We start from the raw sequence: 22,089 nt of genomic DNA, 5'->3' as shown, positions 1-22,089 counted from the left end.
TTATAAAAAATAAGTTGATTACATAAATTAAGCTATAATTTTGCTTACAGAATTTGGATTTCCTTATTAATGGAGTACTTTTATTACTTGACTTCAATTAATCTTACTGTCTTTAGACTGGTTGAATTACACACATGCATTTAAATGTATGTGTGTAGTTTAAGAGTATTTACAGTATTTGTAGCATCTGTAATATTTTAATGTATTGCTGTCTAGCTGAAGACAAATATTTGGACAATTACGCCTTCAAACAATTTTTTTTTCGTTTATAAAATAAACAACCAAGCAAGTTATAACCCAAATGAAAAAAAAAATTGACAGTAGTATGATTCCCAAAATGTGTTACACATATACACACAAATACATCTTGCACATATATGTATATATATATATATATATATATATATATATACATGGTAAATAAATAATTTAGGAAATTGCAATCTAGCTCCAAAATATAATTACTTATAAAATTTATTTTTACACTTACTGCATTATTTATTTTTTTCTCCCACTTTAGTACTGTCACAGAGGAAAAAATAAAAAGCAGTTTATGTAGAAATAAATTTTACAAATATGTGGACATATCTGAGTTTAGGATGATGAGTTTTTAATTCTAACCATCAAATAATAATAGCTAGTCTATCTAAATATTTTCTTCTTTTTCTGTTTAGCTCGTGAAACCACCATAAGTATTATTTCAGAGGATGAATGAGAATGATATGTATGAATTTAAATGAAAGTCTGTCTGAATCTAGCAACAAGTAGCAGTCATGAAACTTCTGAAGGTACTGATAATATTAAAGAATAACAGGGGCAGCTAGCTGTAATCAGAAAACATGTACTACAGAAAGATAAACACTTATCCATTATACGGTCCTGTTCATTGTACAACTATAGTATTATCTGTTAAATCATTTCATAACTTTACTCTGGTCAGAAGCTGAAATAGAATTTTGGATAACATTCATCACCAACAATGAAATATCAGAAATTATAATATTGAACTGATTCACTATTGATTGTTCATCATTTAGTATATAAAATGACTGTATCAAAATTTTACATAGACAGATTTTATTCTGTAGTAATCATTTGTGTTATTTTTCAGTTATACACAGTGTTTCTAAAACGATGGGCTGGCTATACTTTTTCAGATTCAACTTGTAAAACTAAACAAAAAGTATCCTTAGGAAAAATAACAGTTTCTCCTTCATTCTTCCCCTATCCGATATTTTGTTATTATTATATAAAAATTTATATCTCAAATTCGGATAGAGGAATCACATTAATATTTGATAAGCATCTTGGTAATACAGTTTTAAAATTAGCAAAAAATAACAAAATGGCAGCCATGTTTATTTTTGAATCTGTTATATCTCCATAAATATTAGTTTTATCAAAATGTATGTTACTGGCTAAAATATTTTATTTTGATCAAAATTACATTTTATTTTTTAAAATAGGTTAACAAATGGCCGAGTTATGGCAGAAAATTGACGTAATTTTGTGTCTGTTTTCATGTTCTCCGCTTTCATGTTCAATTTGATTAAATATTAGTTATTTTTATTTATTGTTAATTCTAGTATTGTAAATTAGTATTAAATTAAGTAAAATTTTCTCACAATAATACACCTAATAATTAAATAAATAAAACAACTATCTGTGATAATTTTATGTTAATTGTTGTAAAACATTAGGTGAATTCTTTTTTAAATAAACGGTTAACAATTGTTATAAGCTATAGGAAATGTTCAAAGTGTCCACCATTAGAAATTACACAAGTGTTCAGTCTTTTTTGGAGAGATTGTCTTAACCGTTCAAAAATTTCTGGAGTATTCCTAATTTCTTGAAATCCATTTTGGATCCTTTGTTGAAGATCCTCAATGGTTGAGTATTGGGGTTGAATAAACAATATGTTTCAAATGGCCCTACAGGTAGAAGGGGTCAAGAGGGTTTAAGTCAGGTGATCAGACAGGTCAGGGCACTGGCCCTCTGCGAGCTATCGATTTTTCATGGAAAGCTTCATTTAGGAAATCTGATACCAACTGACTGAAATGTGCTGGAGCTTTATCATGGTGAAACCACATATTTCCTCCTAATTGTAGAGGTAGGTCTTCCAACAAATGTGGAAAATTTTCAGTCAAATGAACAATTAATTTTCTCCATTTAAATGATTGAATGACAGGACCCAAAAGATAGTCATTATAAATACCAACCCATATGTTCAGGGAAAATCTTTGTTGATGGTTACTTTAGAAGGTACCGAGAGAATTCTTGTCGCTTCAGATATGTTGGTTGTGATAGTTTTGAACACCATTCCCTGTTGAAAGAAACTTCATCTGTGAACAGACTCCTTGCCAAAAATAAAAGGTTTTCAATTAATGTTTTTTGAAACCAGTTACAGAAAGCCAATCTATGTGGAAAATCATCAGCAATCAACCCTGTACATGCTGCAAGTGATAAAGGTATAAACAGTTACCATTTAAAATCCACCACACAGTTTTGTGGTCCACACTTTCTTCTATTGCCATAAAATGTGTACTTTTATTACATTTCAGAATTGTGGGGATTCTTCCACACGATTTAGTACATCTTCTTCTTATATAATAGTCCTAGTACTCTTTGGTGTTATCATGGTCATGATTCCCTGATGTAAATGAACCTTTTTCCTAATCTATATGTGAAGTTTTTCAAAAGTTTTTTCATTTGGCACATGTCTATTAGGAAACCTGTTTTCATACAGTCTTTTTGCTTCTGCCTTGTTGCAGTTTGTTAAACCATACATTAAATGCATGTCACACATTTCCGCCAAAGATTATTCAAACTCCATGATGATAAAACAACAAAACTTAAAAAATAAACCAATGACACTGAATATTAAACACTTACAAGTAAACAATGTGTTTAAATTACTTTAAAATAATATGGTTTTATTTTTAAATAATGTGCATTGCATTTTTACATTGTTAACATGATGGTAATAGTCGCTGTGTAAAATTATTCAAAAGTGAAAAATTAATATCAATTGTTTTTTTTGTTACTTAATATTAAATTTTTTGTGAGAAAATTATTACTTAATTTGATACTAATTTACAATAATAGAATTAACAATAAATAAAAACAATTAATATTTAATCGAATAGAATGTAAAGTGGAAGACATGAAAATGGGCACAAAATTACATCAATTTTCTGCCATAACTCATAGCTATTTGTTAACTGATTTTGAAAAATAAAATGTCATTTTGTTCAAAATAAAATATTTTAGCCAATAACATACATTTTGATAAATCTAATATTTATGGAGATATAACAGATTCAAAAATAAACATGGCTGCCATTTTGTTATTTGCGAAGGTATTAAGTCCTATTTTTTGCTAATTTTAAAACTTTATTACCAAGACTCTTACTAAATATTAATGTGATTCCTCTATTTGAACTTGAGATATAAATTTTTATATAAAAATAATAAAAAGCGGTCAGGGGGAGAATGAAGGAAAATTTACCATTTTTCCTAAGGATATTTTTTGTTCAGTTTTACAAGTAGAATCTGAAAAAATATACCCATCTCACCATTTTAGAAACACTCTGTATTTTATTTATTAATTTTTAAAGATGTTTCCATTTTACTAACATAATTTGTTGAATTATTTATTATACATGTTACCCATCCTATAATGAAAATATGCAATATTAATGTGAAAAAACTGCATAGGAAAAACAGAAAGATTATTCTAGAAACAATTTTCAGAACACTTTATAGAGCACAAAAATAAATGTTTGAAAACAACTCACATGGCATTGCTTCTTATAAAAACCAGAAAAAGTATAAGCAAGACTGAAAAAAAATAAAAGCAAAAAAAAAAACATCATAAAATCATAACATTTTGAAAAATAATACATTCTAAACATACGAATAAATATAAATTACTAACAAAGGATGACACTGGCTGCAATGAAGTGTGATAGAAGAGATAAATTTGTCAGAACTAATCCACCTAAAAAGTGAATTTTTTTTTTAAAAAGTACTTTAATTACCAATTTTTACAGTTAACTTAATTTTATGAAGTCTAATGGATGGACCATCCCTGAAATGTTACATTTGGATTTGGAAAAAGTTTGTCTTTAAATTACTCTGTACGTAGGTGTAAAATATATTTAAGCAAAAATTTATTTCTGTGTTCTTATTTGTTATACTACAAATGTAACCCAGCATCACCTGGTGATGGTCATGTATTAGCATTACAAAATTACAGAAGCAATATTTTCCCCTTAAAAAATACATAAGACAAAATAGATATAAAATAAAATTTGATTAATTTTTTCCAATGTACGAATTGGAAATAAATGAGCTGTTTGCATCAGCATTTTTTTAAAGTGAATAATATTAGTACATAAGTACAATGTTGTACTTAAACAATTATTAGTTTTCTCAAATAACAATTTTATGTTAATTGCAAGAACCATATCAGATTTTCACAAATTAAGAGTTTGTGGACCAAGACCTCATTAACACCATTGATTTTGTTTACTCAGCAATAAAAATATAAGTTTTAAAAAGAAATTGCTACGTTTCAATTTTTATTACTTGAATAATTAATCAAATACTTCAAAAAATAAGTAGACCCTAATTTCTGTGACATCACTGAGTTATTACACATTCATAAAAATAAAGCGTTTTGAAAATTACAGAATTACAATTTATGTTATGAAAATGACTGTAATTAATTCAGAGTAGCTGGTTGAGGAAAAGAGCTCAAATTTAATATAAAGTTTTTACTGGTCTGAAGAATTAGAACAGTCTGAAGAAACATAGCCCAATATATTTTAAATTGTTTAATGGCTCCTGGAAGGTGAGTCATTGAAAGGAGGGCTTGAACCTATTTGACAATATTACTTTTTTTTTCTAAAAACAGAACTTTTTGAAAAATCATGGTTTGAATATCACCATTTTTTTTTTTTTAAGGAGGTTAAGAGATGTCTCTGTGGAGCATATAGGTCTCAACCTCTGAGATCCTACAATGTTTTTTATTCTTCTCTGAATGTAGAACATATTTTAAAAAAAGAACAGTTCAAATATTGTCATAGTTTAGTATTTTTACAATGTAAACCAGAGGGAAGAGGACTTAAAGAAGAGGTTATAAAAGTTGTGAATGTTTTCAGTCACATTGATAATTTGTATTTGATCCCGTTGAATATGATTACAAAGTTTAGGAAGTTTGGTGGATGCTTTATACACTGCTTTCTTTCAGTCAGACTTTATGTTTAATCAAAACATGTTATTAATGGAATATCACTATGTATTGCTACTAAAAAAAGGTTTGAGAATTTTGTAAAACAGGTTTAAGGAGAATGATGTAATTATTATTTATCCTATAATGCTCAGGAAGTAATAAAATTTTAACCAGTGCAGGAATTAATCAGCCCAGTAGTCCATGAAATTAAATTGGACAAACAGATACAGTTTCTATATAATATTATATCTGTTTTAACTAGGTCTTTCATGTTGATTATATTTAATTATAAATTAACCACCTGAAAGTGTTAAAGTAGTGGTAAGTATATCTCAGCGAAAGTATCAAAAGACTTTTTCAAATTCACTCTTCCATTATCAGTTGTAATTGCTCTATAGTTATATTAGAAAATGGAATTACTTTGATGTATACAGTATATAAATTTTATAGCAAAATTTTTTTATGCTTATACATAAGTTGTAAAATAGGCTATAATAAGTTTTTAAATATATGCTTATAGTAAGTCATAACATGATAAAAATGCAAAACCATCATTTTATTGATAATTCTTTTTAATACTTGCTTTAATACTTTGTTCTATTATAGTATACTTCTTTAATACTGCTTTCTTTTTAATTTTAGAACTAATACAGTATAAAGAGTATTTAAATTCCTAGATCATCTGTAAGGCAAATGCCAACATCCCAGTTTCTTTTTTGTGTGAAGTAACAGAATATTTCACATTATTTGACATGATATATACACTATACTGGTTACACAGTAATGAAAATAAATTATTAATTTAAAGTTTGTGAAAAAATAAGATTTCTAACTAATATCTTATCATTATAATATTATTAATAAAAATAATTAAAAACTAATTGCAACATAGTCTTAAAAAAATGTTTAAAAATGTATGCTAACACGTTCTTTTAATGCAGTAAAATGTAATCTAATAAAAATAGAATTCAAGAGAATTGCAGTCAGCAGTAATGTAGTGGCCTTTAAAAGAAGAAAAGAAGTGCAGAAGTTTATTTTCTTGGCACAAACCCAGATTTTTCAAATTTAGTGCACCGGTAAAATAGCTATAATACATTCCTTTCTAGGTCAGTACAACATAGTTTATCCCAATTGTACTTATTTCAGCTACAGAGTTCAGAATAGATATAAAACATATTCTTTCAATGAAACAGAAGTATTTAGCATTCTCTAAAACGTAAATAAATGCAATTAGATAATATTTACTTATTTTAAAATATATATTTCTTCATAGTTTTCTTTTATATTTTTACCACTTTTAGGTAAGCTAGGGTGGCACCAGTAGCAACTTGCGTATAGACACTGTGGAACTGCAGCACTCCCTATTTCCACTTGATATTATCAATAACACTTAATATAATTAGTCCTTTTTTCTTTAATTCTTTTTTTATACTTGTACAGTATATAATCCTTAATCTTAACGTCAATAGTCATCCCCCAGTTTATGGAAAAGATACAAAAATCTTTGTATCGAACTGTGTGCTTCACAGTTCCAGCAGCGTGGTGTTTGGATCTTGTGTGCATACATACATATGAAGCTGCACATGAGGCTACAAGACAGAGAGATAGAGGGCACTGTTGCGCCTATAGTGCCAACCCTGGAGTGCTGGGGAAGGTAGATTTTTTACTTCACATGTGAATGGAACGTTCTTTGTTCATTCCTTTTTCTAGTTTAGTTAGTGGAAGGAATATGAAAGTGGTTTAGTTGTTTTTTCAGTAGTGATCAGAAGATGGCGGAAAGCAAGGGCTCTTTGACAAATCTGTTCAAAAACATGCTGGAAGGGTGAAAGAGAAGGTAATTAGTAAAAACTATTTATGTATTTTTTTCTGTGTACATAGAAATTTAAATTAAGCACCATTGGACTATTGTGTTTTTAAGCGGACATTTTATTATAATCTAATAATTAAAAAAAAATTTATCTGTATTGACATTTTATTTAGTTAAACCGATTATGGTTTTTAAGCACATTGTGCTTAAAACCTGTGTACCATATCCTTGAATGTGATAAAGTGTAGAATTAGATTATTATTCTGCTTTCAGCTATTCTACTTGATACATTTTTTTTCAGTTTTTTTTTATTTTACAGAAAACTTTAACCATGGCCTTGAAAAGGCCCTGGAAAAAATCTTCTGGACCAGCACCCCCAGTAATTTTAGCTATGAGCCGCCACTGGGTGGCACAGCCCTCCTTTGCTAATAAGTTTGCAGTTCAAGGTCTAACTGGATCAAACGTTATATTTTAAAGCTATTGGTACCTGAATATTATCTTCTGTCATTGAATTGATCTAGGACTGATAATGTTATAATAAGCCATTAGTACACTTATTACACGAATAAAAAATACAGCTACAGGCCATGATTTAAAAATATACACAAGACACTGGGTTTTATTTTTCATAATAAAGATGAGGAATAAATTAGAGGTGCATCATTGTTTTAACAAAAATTGAATACTGATCATTTACAGTATGGCATTTAATCAATTAAATTATAAATTTATTTAAGAATCAGTCAAAATAAACAACTTTGTCAGTTATGATACTATGAAATTTTAATTAGTTATTTTACATTGATTAAAAATAGAACTGAAAAATGTTTTTTTTTTTTTGTGGTATGAATATAAGTAAGTTTGAACGCCTAAAACTTACTTAGGTATGTTCTACCTCAGCAGAAGTAATTTATTCAGTTTTTTACATCCTTATAACAAATTTCACAAAAACCTGAATAAATAATATTTCACCAGAAAATTATTTCCTGAATACCAATTAGCAAGTTATTAAAGAGATGTGTTTATTACTGTAGACACCAATCCCTTAATTCTATTGGATCTCTGCGATTTAATAAATGGTAATGCCAATATTATTTTATTATGGATATTTTAACAAAGCTGGTACCATTACTATCTTTCATACAAAACCTATACAATATAAGAAAATTGTTAAAGATCAATAGTTTTGTAGTATTGAAACATTATTTTTCTTTTGAAGCATACATCTAATAATAATAATAATAATAATAATAATTTATTTTTATTTTTTTTATTTATTTACAATTTAAAACTTACATGGTCATCCGTCAGACCTAAGTCTGTCGACAGATATACTAAAGAGTATTATTACATTATTAAGTGGTTAATGTAATAACCAATTTTATGTAACAACTAAAGATATTATTAGTTTTATAATACTTATAATAGTAGTACAATTATAAAATTAATTTTACAAAATTAGACTAAATATTTAAAAACTAATGAACAAATTATTTCTTTAATAATTGTAATGTATTAGATTTAGTAACTAAAATTATATTCAAGAAACAAAATATACTTATACAAAATATATACTTAATTACAACAACGAATTACACAATTAATATCTTGTTGCAACAATTACTTAAAGAAAATAAATAACTAAGCTTTAACCATTCAACAATACATTATTTATTGATTTACAATAATTATCAACATTAAAATAATAACTATAATCATGTTATAATTGTCTGGACTGCCAGTATAAATCCAACATGAATCCTGTTAGTACCTATTACGTTATAAGTAATGCCCACTCAATGAGAAGTTTTTTTAAATCATTTTTTTTTATTTTTACATTATTGAGGTGATTCGGTAAAGAATTAAGTAATGCAGGAACAACGTACTTCTTTAATCGTTTACCGTAAGTATTATTATATCTATCTGTGATAAAGCTCATTGCTCTCAAATTGTATCCACTTTCTATATTTACCCTGTATTCACTGTTGTAAAAGTTCTTAAAAATAATTAAGAATTTAAATAGACCTCTAACTGACAGAAACCTTGTAAGATTATTTAAATTAGTGTCATAATTGTTATCAGAATCATAAAGAGCAATATCTTTGAGGACCCTATTTTGTATTAAATTTATTTTATTTATGAGATAGTCTGCGGCTGATCCCCATGTTGTCAAGCCGTATCGAATAACAGATTCAAACAAGGATGAATAGAGTAAGCGTTTACAGTGAATTGGTAATAGGGGTGAGATGTGGTGGAATTTCATAGCAACCACTCTTAAATTTTTACATATATGTTTTATATGGTGATCCCATCTAAAAAAAGAGTCAAAATGTACACCCAAATATTTGTATTTGTCAGCATTCTGGAGATGTTCACAATTACAATTTATGTGGTAATTTTTATATACAGTCACATGTATGACAAATAATTTTTATTGGTCTTTGGGATTGAAGATAAGGAGATCTTACATGTAAAACAGTAGTTTTTTTAGCGTTAATAATTAGGCCTTTGTCATGAAGCCACTTTAATAGATTATTAAAATCTTCTTGCATTAAAAACTCTGCTTCTTCCAATCGCTTATGTCCAAATGCTAAAACACTATCATCAGCGTATTGCAACAGACATGAATTAGAGATCGCGCTAGACATATCATTAACGTACAGATTAAAAAGTGTTGGGCCCAAGATAGACCCTTGAGGCACGCCACTATCCGTTTCGTATCTATCACTATATTTATCTTTAATTTTAACAATAAGTTTTCTGTTACTTAAATAGTTTTGTAGCATATTATTAAAAGGGCCATTAAACCCTAGCTTATTTAGGGCATCTAAAAGTTTATGATGGTCTAACGTATCAAAAGCTTTACGAAAATCTAAAAAAAGTAAGATTACATGGTTACATTTATTTAAGTTAGTATTGACAAAATCAGATAAATCATTTATAGCATCGTTAGTCCCAATCCCCTTTCTGAAACCATATTGAGTTTCACTGATTAATTTGTTATCATCAAGGTATTTAGTAATATGCATAGAGACATACCGTTCAAAAACTTTTTCGATACATAGTATAGAAATACAGTATACAGTATAGAATAGAGTATACAGTATACAGTATAGTATAGAAATATACATAGTATAGAAATTGGCCGTTAATTATTTAAATCTTTAAAAGAACCAGCTTTATAGATAGGTCTAACAATAGACATCTTCAGTAGATCAGGAACCCTCCTTGATTTAATTATATTGTTTACTATAATTGAAATTAAAGGGCTGACTTTATTAACGACATATTTCAAATCTTTGATCCGTATGCCATCTACACCTGGCGATTTTTTATCATTCATAGATGAAATTATATTTTCTATTTGTTTAGGAGAACTTAAAGGTAAATGAAAAGACACAAGCTGCATGCAATTGCCACCCGTGAATTTCAAGAACTTATGTATACAATTATGTTTAATATCATCTACTGAAGTTACAAAGTGTTTACCGATAATGTCTGCAGCGACCTTACCCGCGTTATTAGATGTACCGCTTACATATTTAATTATAGTATCGTCTAAGTTACGCTTAGAGGGTAACCCCATCAAAGAGTTAAGTAGTTTCCAGTTACCCTTAATATCATTCTTTTGAAAATTTTTAAATTTATCATTAAAATACTTCTCCTTCGCTTTTCGTATTTCAATATTAATTTTATTTCTATATAATATGTAATCTTTTCGAATTTCCAGGTTAGCTGGTGCTTTTTTCCATTTTTTGAACAGTTTGTCTCTATACTTCATTTTATTTAGAATGTCATCCGTCATCCATGGTTTTTTTCTATTTTGAATTTTAATCCTATCAGTATTTCTGCGAACTAAAGAACTGTTATACACAGAATTAATTATATCAACGAATTTCTCATATGCAGATGGATTATTATCCATCTTATTACCTAAGGTGTCATAATTTATGCTATCTAACTTATATCTAATTAAGGCATTATCTAAGTAAAATGAACCAAGACTGTCATCCATCGATCGTTGGGATGAACTCTTGTACAACAGATCTGCTATTGTCACATAGTGATCAGAAATTTTAGTTTCAATTACTCCAGAAAAAACGTAATCAGGAAAGCCTCTAATAAAAATGTGATCTATACAAGATCTAACAATTACCCCATCTCTTATTTCCTCCCTCGTTATATCAGATATGCAACACATGAATCCCGTTGTATGTAATAAGGTTTGATAGTAACTAACTACAGTATTTTCCTTAGTAAGATCAATGTTCATATCTCCGATTAAGACCGCATTATTATTATTACAATTATGAAGAATATTTTCAAGATCATGTAAAAATTCATGAACATTTAAATCTGGCGGTCTGTAAAAGCATATTATCGTAAAATCATCGGTCTTAACGCCCAATTTCACTGAAACCTGAATGCATAATAGTTCACAACTTGAGACAGTCAAATCCAACATTATTCTTTCAGCACTGAGTGTGTTACGACAAAGAATTAAAATACCACCACCAGACCTAATTTTCCGGACACAGTGATAGGAGTCATAGCCATTAATCTGATAAAAATTAATTAAACTTATTTCATTATCCGTAATGTTTATTTCCGTGAGAACTATCAAATCTACGTTACTATTACCTAGGTGAATCAAGAATTCATCCCAATGACCGCGAATAGTCCTAATATTTAAATGAAGTATACTCAGTTTCGATAAACAGGAGTAATCTTGCGAAAATTCGTCTAGGTTCGAGTAGTAATTATCAATAATAATAATAATAATAATAATAATAATAATAATAATAATAATACAATAATATATATTTTTTTGTAATAATAATAATAATAATGTTACTACCAGTTAGATTTAATATCATATATTGCAGAAAATATAATATAATGTCTCAGTTAGACAAATATGATGCTTCAAAATTAATGTATCCCTCTCTAATTATGACAGAGATGTTAACCAAACTGATAACTTGAGAACTGGTAAACCTAACTCAAAAATAAGCATTTTACTATTGCTGATCTTACTATAACTACATTTATAATGCAAGATCATTTCATTTGAAAAAATAAACATGGTTGATATTACATGGTTACATATATGTGAATAATAGCAATAATAAATTATTTTGTTCCTTATTCTCTTATTCTACATACTGTATACATACTTGCAGACCCGTTGCAGTTTTGCATGCAATATATGGTTACTTGCGTTTCCTGTCTTGGTTGGGGGGGATGTTTAGCCAGTTGGGGCTCGTTTCACTTGCCCTTAAACTTGCCGTTTCTCTAGCCAGAGGGCTCTGCCCCTTAGACCCCGCTGTGGTCATTAAACTCTAACTTGTGAGAATAATAATGATAAAAGGAGTTAAAGCCAGTTCAATTTATAGAAAATATCAAATTTTCATCAATTTATCTTCAGTATTTTTTCCTGGGCGTTGAAGAATCAGTCAGTCAGTCAGGACAAGTTGCTTTATAGGTACAGAAGATATATATATACTTTTTTTTGTTACTATCAATGTTCTAATAAGAAAAATAAATATATTTAAAAATCTCATATTTTTCTAATTCAAAAATATGTCTAGACTGTTACTGGATCTTTTCTGATCTCTGTATATCTTGAGTTACCTTAAACTCCTGATATACATATATCTATATATATATCAGGGTGATTATATTCGGAAAAGCTTTGTTATTGAGTTACGGCTGCAGAAAAGTTTGCCTGGTTTTCAGTTCTGCCAGTGAAATGGGGTCATACTAATATTTTTTAAGGCATTATGTAAGGGGTAAACTTGATGGTTTCTGTATAGGGCCATTGATGATATGCGCCATGTCTTATATGTCTGGCCTGGGTATGAAGCTGAACATACCAAAATAGCTAGAAAACTTGCAAGGATCAACTGTAGTTTTGATCGGCAAGGTAATTGTAAAATCAAAAGGGAATGGAATATAGTTGCTGGCTTTCTTAGAATCTTAGCCCTGCAGAGGATGGCCGAGGGGTTCTGATGCATAGATAAAATATCAACCCAGGTGGCTAGGGGCCTGCCTGGTTGCTTACTTTGCTAAGATAGGCATTTTGGCATTGAGCTCCAGTTAGCTGAGATATTCGCTGTTAAGATGAGGTGGATGTGAGGAGAACTCTGGATGGAGCTGCAGTGTGGGAGGATGTAGACATTGACCTCGCTCCTGAAAGAGGACCAGAGCAGAGAGAGAGAGAGAGAGAAATAGGTTATGTTTTAATTAGAAGCTTATTAAATTTGTGAATCTATTTCTTGATTCTAATGTAAATCAAGAGGACTTTAAGTAAATTGAATAGTAAGACAAAATGATCATTGTTGCGATCAATACTTGCTTTGTTGGTATGAGGATAGTATTTTTGTTGTTTAAAGACTCAGTCAAGAACTGATCTGAATGCATAGTCTGATTGAAGTTAGATATAGAAAGAGTTTTTATGTGAAACCTTTGGTATTAGAGGAAGGTGCAGGATCAAGCTTCTGCGAATCGGTTAATTTGATAGTTGAGGGTTTTAAGTTATGATAGGTGGTCATGGTTGGAAAAGGCTACACGAAAGCAATAGTAGGTTATGTAAATACACTGATGAAAATGTTTGCCAGGGCATTTACATCAGTGACATCCTGACAGAGGCTAAACTGATGACTGTGTTGTATTATCAAGTTCAGAGGGTCTAAAAGACGACCTTCAGTGGTATCCATCAGGGCTAGCAAAGAGGGGGTGGTGTGGTGACCAGGATCATCACAAGGCAGATGTCTTTCCCTGTGGAGGTCAGAATGATGGTTTCTTATGTTTTTCGACCTGAAAACTGAATAAAATAAGTCCCAGAACTGTATCTCCTTAGTTTTCACGATATCCAACATAAAACAGAAAAATTTGGTGAAAAACACATTTTTTTAGGTTTGAAGTACAGTAACTTTGTTAAATGACTAATAAATGCATAAATTTTATTATTAAAACTTATAGAGAATTTAACTTAATTTATAGAGAGTTTTTTGAGATAGCTAATATATCTATAAAAAACAAAAAGAAAAAAATCAGCTTTTATTATTAAGAACAATACTTGACAGAAAAATGTTATCATTTTGTAAATATTAGAAACAATTACAAAGTTACAAAAGTGGGCACATGTGAGGAACTGATCAAATTGAATAAACTTTCATTTCTTGGATGCTTTTTAATCAGTTTTTTAGATTATTTTGTTAACTACAGTTTATAAAATTTGTTTAAGGAGTTAACATTGCAAATAAATAAACACGTGGATTTATAAATATCTGTGATGGTCCCTTCTATTTTTAAACAAGAATACATGGTTTAGGTCATGCTCATGTAACATGAAAGGGAGTAATATACACTGCATTAATTATATTATTTTAACACTTTACCACAGTTACTAAACATTTTACATGATTGTGATGTCATTCCCTATATAAGTCGCGTACAGTTTCAAGCAGATTAATCCCATGAATTGTATGATTTTGATACACACCTGTCAATTATATGCGGTCATGCAACAGAGTAAAATGACTTAAAAATAATCAGAAGGTTGTTATTGTTAACAATTAGTATACTTGAAAATTTTAACACATCACAAACGTTGCTCAGTATTTTAACTTACTATACATTAATTATCTATCAAAGTTTTAAAAACAGAGTACAACAGGTAGCGGCTTAATATACAAAATTGAAATAAAATTTTAATAATTTTTTCAATTGTAAATGAAAATAAATCACTCAAAAGTTCCTTTTAAAGATAATCTTCATTGTTCTTTTCCTTCACTGACTTTTGAAATATCAAGATCAAATTGCAAAAATATAGCAAAACAAAAATATGTAGATTTTAAAAAAGTTCATGAATAATTTGATCCTTAGTCACATACAGTGAATTTGGTAAAAAGAAAAACAATTTAAAAGAAATATTTAATAATAAGCAAATAATTAAAAAAAATAACCCTATTAAAGTTGTACAATAGTTTATTAACAAAACAAAGTGAATTAACAGAAAACAAAATGTATTTCTGTATTTCTCAGCATTCAAAGAATAAGTGATTTACTACAAGTGTATATGAAACATTGAAACATGTTTTCTGTTTTGTAGCTTGATTTAATTATCATTTGTATATACTCTGTACACATACACAGAATCTTACATTAAAATTCATGTTTAGCAAAGGTCTTAATTTAAATGGTACTATAACATGACCTTTTGCATAAACCAACCATTTACTGTGTTAGTTTCATGCATTATTTAACAAGGATTAGAACTAAAATTCTGCTCCTTGTTATCCCTAAAAGTCTGTTCCTTGTTTCTACTCCTTATGGACAATAATAAACCTTGGGTATAATCAGAGAAAAAATATATTTACTGTTTGATTTCTTTCTAATAATTGTTAGAATAATTTCAGTAAAATCATGTTAATCTGAACACTAAAAAAATTGTAACCAACCTATATCATTTCATAAAGTTTTGTTACATTTACAGGTAGTTTTGCTATAGGCAAGGTATGATTGTGCTTATATAAGTTTAAAATAGCTGAATATTAAATAAATATAAAAACTCAAAAGCATTTTGAAGAAAACAAAATAGTATCAGTAGACACCACCTTTTGCAAATCATCAATTGTGTAGAGGTACTGTCTGGCCTTTTGATCCAGAGGTTCCAGGTTCAAATCCCAGTCAGATATAACATTTTTCATACGCTACAAAATTCCATTCCCATATTCCCACCAACAAGCTTTTCTGTAAACTTATGTGGTAAATTAATTCATTAAACAAAAAAAAAAAAATTAATTATTACTTACACTAATAGTAAAATTTTAGTATTTTTACAAGATTTTTGTTTGCTCTATCAATATTAAAAATATATTAAAGTTGGTAGTTCCAGTGAAGAATTAAAATTATTACTTTAAATAAATTTTTCAAAGAGTTGAACATTTCTGCCTATTCATCTCCCTTCAAGATTACATTAATAGATTAACATATTTTCATTTACAAGATGCATTCTAATATAAACAGAAATTTCATAATGATTGAATACAATGAGGGACCCTCACGCAATTTATAAATGTCCTTCCTCTGAGATGTATTTCTTCTATTGCTCAACAAGCTTCTTGACATCAGAAAAGAAAAAATATTTTAGAACTATATTATCCTTCCTTTCTACAGTTTTAATGACCTTCTCATTTCAAATTTTTTTTCTCTTAGAAATTCCTTAAGAGAGCTGAACAAATCACAGCCTGATGGAGTTAAATTTGGTCTTGTGGTTTTAACTTATGGTATGATACTGCAGAGAAGATGAAATTGAATATCACTGCACAATTACTTGCTTGATTTTTTGTGAAATAGTCACCCCAAGTTTCATGGCTATTATACAATCTAAAAACCTGCTGCTATTTCTTTCATAATGCTGCAAAAGTTATTTAACAGAAATAATTTTTCTCTCTGTGTTCTCCCTGGGAAAGAAAAAATAGCACTCTGATAAATTTTATATAATTTCTTTATTATTGTTACTATACTTCTAACACTTACTTTATATTTACCAGAAATTTCCTCAATTGTAATTCATCTTTTTTCTTAAATAAGAGCTTTGAGTTCAGCATGTTCTTTTTTACTGACTGAGGTTCTTGATTGACAAGCTTGTGATTAATTTTTAATTCTTTTCTAACCCTCTCTAAATGACTAGCACACTTTATACACTCTGGATTAAGAGAACCACCCACTCATCTCCAAAATGACTTTTAAGTCTTGTACAAATCTGAAATGGAATGACCTCATTATGAATGAAAATTTAATAATAATTTGCTGTGTACCTCTTGCTATAAGTTGATTACAGCTGACAGGTAGGAGAAACCGAGCAGCTAACATTTATGACAAGTTCAGATAAGCAAATGTTAGCTCAATGAGTTGTATTTATTTTGCTCTCATTAAAAGAGCAGAGATGAAAATGTTTGTTTATACTTGAACTTACCTCAAATATTCTTCATTTACCTTTATCACAGTTTTTAAAAAAATTATTTCATATCTAATTTTTGAAATGTGACCATTATTTAATAAATATATTGCTAAGTTGTTTTTAACTGTATTAGATTTTTCATATGCTTTTTTATGTTGTGTATCTGATATTAATGAAAATTTAGTTTGACTATATAGCCTTTGGTACAACCAGGATACTTTTATTTATATTACAGTATTACTGTAAGTTATATTATTATAATAAATTTCAAAAAATAATAATTGTAAATTACCTTAATCAAATTTAAAATGATAAAGAATTATGTGTAACACAGACAGGTATAGAAAGTGGATATAAATTAATATATTAAAATTTTATAGAAACAAATACATGGATAATTATAATACAGTTAATATAAAACATGCTAAAGATGAAAAAAAATATTGTGCTCTTAACTCTTCAAAATGTACAAAATTACAAAAATATTTTGTAAATGTAACATCAATGTAGTCTATAAAAATAATACAAATAATATCAACATGTTTAAAAACAAAGAACAATTTTTTTAATAGTAATAGAATACACTAATAAAAATGTTCTGATTATAAATTGTGTTAAATAAGTCAAACTAAATTTTCATAAAATATCAAATGTAGCAAGGCATATGAGAAAACTTACTGTATGTTTATGAATCTGATTTAGCCAAAAAATAATTAAAATCTTTGCAAGGGATATGAAATTGTTAAAACAAGATGATAAAAGTACAAAGATGAATGTGTATGAAAATATACTCATATATTAATTAATCATGTCCAAACACATTTAAGAAATTTACATTGTCTGTTGTACAATTCAGTTATTAAGAGTTTGATGAAATGAAGAAATTGTATAGAATTGTGGAATATGAATAAGAACATAAACTGGAAGATGAATGTAATGGAGTTGAATTACTGGTGAAAATGTTGTAAGGTTACTGAACTAAATATTTAGTTGAAATAAGGAATGAAAACTAAAGGCAGAAATCTGAAGAGCGTTAATAGAAGGAGCTGACTTAGTATAAACTAATAAGTGTGTAATATCATTCGATTGATGGATAGGAATTGACTTGTGTAAATATAAAAGCTTGGTGAGTAATTGCAAGAAATTATCTATATAGTTATAAATACTTCCTATTTGTATATAAATATTAATGAGAAGTGAAATTAATTAGCAAGCAGAAGGATGTCAACTCTCCTAATAATAGTTTATTTGAAGTAATAATTTAAGTTAAAAATTATGTTGTTCTACTTTAATAATAATAATAACTAGGAGGCTTTCCTCCCCCACTCACACAACTGTTGGCAACTCATAAAATTTCAGCAATTTTTACATTTCATAATATCATTTTTAATTCAATTAAATCTTTTTTTTTTATTATTTTTCCTCTTGTTTTTTATTATTTTTTCATAACATTCATTTTTTGATATTAATGAATGTTCATTCTCTAATAGAGAACATTAGTCTACATAAAGTATTGTTCCCTTACTAGTCACCATTCTAATATAACATGTCCTAATGTTCTAAACAAGGGCTGTAACAAGCTACAGACACATGCATTTCATTAATAAGTGATGTGCTGTCTAAAGATCTAAAATTTTTAAAGCTGAAAAAAATTCTTGATATTTCAGGAATATCATAAAAACTGATCAGTAATAAAGAAAATTTGTTTATGCTTTCATTAGGTATGTTGATTTAATTTAATAAAGAGTGACGATATCTTTTCTCATTTTAACATTTTTTTTTTATCTTTAATGAACTACTTCTAAATAAATTACTGCAATTAAATTTGACATAGAATTTCTTTTTTATGAGTTAGTAACAGAATTATGTGACTGTTTTTTGTTCCAAATTTTCCTGAAAACTTATTCAGTCAATTATTTTAGCTCATGTGCCATGTTTGTGAATTACAGTATAAAATCTTGCATAATAAATTAGAATGTTACCAGACAAATAATTCAAAGTTACAGACAACTTACAACAAACTATACTCAGAATTATTAACTAACTAACATTATTCTGAAAGTAAAACTGTATAAGAATATAATATTAGTACAGCATACAAAACATTAGTTATATATTAAAATCTATGATAAAAGAAAAAATCATCTCAATTAGTTAAAATATAATTGTAGGCATAAGATTACTGATTGCGTGGATAGAATTCCCATTAATGATAACACTGGTATTTCTGTTTCCTACATAGCAAAATTTCTGGGTGTTTTATTAGATGACAAGTTTTTTTAGGAATGATCAAATTGATTTCATTCGTAACAAAATCAAGCCATACTATTTTTCTCTAAAATGCTAAGTTTGTCATCATTATTAAATATTTAGTATGCCCACATATATTATCAAATAAAGTGTAATGTCATCTCTTGGGGCACCCTCAAAAAGTTAGAACATGTTTTTAAGATACAAGAATGGAGTGTCCAATCGTCATCTGGTGTCCATAAGGATAAATCGTTTAGATCTATATTTAGAAAATTAAATTTTTTCAGTTCATCCCAGTAGACTAATCAGGTCTCAAGTTATTGCAATTTCTGTGTTTTTCTTACAATGTTACCATGTTACATTTTTCTTACAAAGTTAATGTACAAACAAATCTACTTTAACAAACACTTTTCTGTACTTTAAACAAATCTATTTTTTAACTTTACATCTTTTACAATTTGTTTTTGTATTTATAATTTATCTTATACTGATGTGGTCTACATAATGTATTTTTAAATACTGTTCAGAATTAAGATTTATTTACTTCATTTACTTGTTGACTATAATTTTTACATTTGCTCGACTAGAATATCATATACAGTTTTTAATTCTGACAATTATGACTGTTATTAAAATTGTTACAAAGTTGTAATATTTTCTTGGCATTGGTTATTTATTCTTAAATAGGGGAAAAATAATTATAGATTAAAAAATGTACCCAAGATTTCTTTTTAAGGTGAGGGGGTAATTTATGATGAAGTTTTAGAGTAAAATTATAATTATATGTTTAAATAAACCAAAAAAAAGATTTTTAACTAAAAAAAAAATCTGTATTTTTAATTTTGTCTGCTCTCCTTTTCAAAATCAGCTTCCAAGAAATTTTAAAATTTGTTCTACGTTTACTATGATAAATGAAAAAACTAAAAAAAATTCCACTAAAAAATGTACAACCAATAAAAAGTTACCCAAGATTTATTTTTTGGGGTGGGGGTGAATTATGATGAAATTTTATGGTAATATTATTACTAAAAATCTATTATTTAGATTTTTAATAATATGAAATATTTAAGTAAACCAAACATAACTCTGAAAAATTCAATAAATAGATATTTTTAAACTTTGATAGGCTTCACACCCCTAATATTGCCCTAAAAGTATATTTTTGGGTTGCATGCACTACTACTGTGCCTAGAAAGACATTAAAAAAAAATTCAATTAAGAAATATGCAATAAATAAAAAGACAGTATTCTGATTTTTGTAAAAAGTTAATATGTTAGTTCCATTCTCTGTTTCTTGTTCTATAATGACTTGTTCTTGGCCATTCATTTGGACATTTTCCCAAGTACTTGAATTTTTCTCTTGGCTGTATTGTTCCATATTTTCTGCTACATTATAAAAAATAAAATTAAAAAATAAATAAATAAATAGAAAAAAAAATAATAAAAAATTAATTTTTGAAGGAGGAATTTTGGGACAAAATTTTTTAAAGATGGTAAGATAAGTATGCATGCATGTACTGAGCTAAGTTGAATTATGTTTGCAAAATTTTGTGATTAACACCCAAATAACTCCCCACCCCCTAGAGATATTGACCCCAAAATTTTACTAACAAATTGCCCCACATACACAAGTCTGTACAAAATTTCATCAATATCAGTTTATTCAGTCAAAAATAGTTATTTAGCTCCAAACACACCAACAAACATTAACCTCCTTTTTTTGTTTTTTTTTTGGGGTTCCTCGTCATGAAACATCAAGAAATGCAAAAAACCATTCCCCATCTTTTGACTGATTGCCTTAGTTTCGTTCTTGGGAGCATAGTTCTAGAGCGATGATAACAGGAAAGTAAGAAGTGTGAAAAAAAATTAAAACTTCAGTAAGATTAAAAATTTCTCAATGTAAAGTATGAGTATATTAAATGTATGATAGATTTCACTTTTTTATGAGATTAAATAATGGTGAACTTGTGTCTATTATGTTTCAAAAGATTTCTTAATTGTAATATTGAATTTTACTGTTTTTTTATAACTTAATTCATTGTTTTAAAAAGTTTTTGTAAAAATGAATTGAAAATAAAAGATCAACAAATTATTAATGTTTTATAAAGTTAGTAAAATAAAAAATATTAAATGATAAATTAAATATTTTTCTCTTTTAATTTTAGTGTGATGCTGCTACACTATAGCGTGATCATTCTGTTATACCGTATATTAGGTTACCAGTATTCACTTAGTGTAATAGGTTATTTTATTCTGTTTATTCTGACACAATGAATGCATTCAATACAATTAGCATAATTAAATATATAATTTAATTAAATTTTAGATTTGCTGATGAAATTATCTTGATTAATTTGTGAGTTATTTGTTTATAATACATTCTAGTAAGTTTATAAAATGAACATTTTTTATTTTATCTATTTTCTAAAGAAAAAAACCAAAAATAATTTTATCTTTAAACTTTGATGTTTCATAGTGAATCTTCTTCGATAGAAAGATTAAATAATTGATGAATACAATTCTTCATAAGGAAGGACTTTTCAGAATTGTAAAAAAAAGCTTGTCAAAATTGTAAAAAGAAAGTAGTATGATTTTTATATCTAAATTTTGTAAAACAATTTTTAGTTGAATTTTTTTTTGTAATTTTTGATTTTGTATTCATTGAGTTCATTATATGTTTGCAAATTGTTTTGTTCTGTTTCAAAATATCTTCTTTATGATCTGCTTGACTTCATCACTTCGTGATTTATATGTTGTTATGTGTGTAGGTATTTGGGAGTCATTCATTCTTTCTAACTGTACCATCCACCTTTTCATTTAATCTAA

The 22,089-nt window shown here is 27.8% G+C and overlaps 1 protein-coding gene across 1 annotated transcript in view; it reads right to left on the bottom strand.

The window, feature by feature from the left end:
* Positions 1-22,089, bottom strand: part of LOC142326682 (thrombospondin type-1 domain-containing protein 7A-like) — a 534,047-nt gene that overhangs the window by 80,210 nt on the left and 431,748 nt on the right. The window lies entirely within an intron of this gene.

This window comes from Lycorma delicatula, chromosome 6 (genome assembly GCF_047948215.1).
Source record: "Lycorma delicatula isolate Av1 chromosome 6, ASM4794821v1, whole genome shotgun sequence".
Classification (NCBI taxonomy): Eukaryota; Metazoa; Arthropoda; class Insecta; order Hemiptera; family Fulgoridae; genus Lycorma; species Lycorma delicatula.
This window is presented reverse-complemented; position numbering and strand designations above follow the sequence as displayed.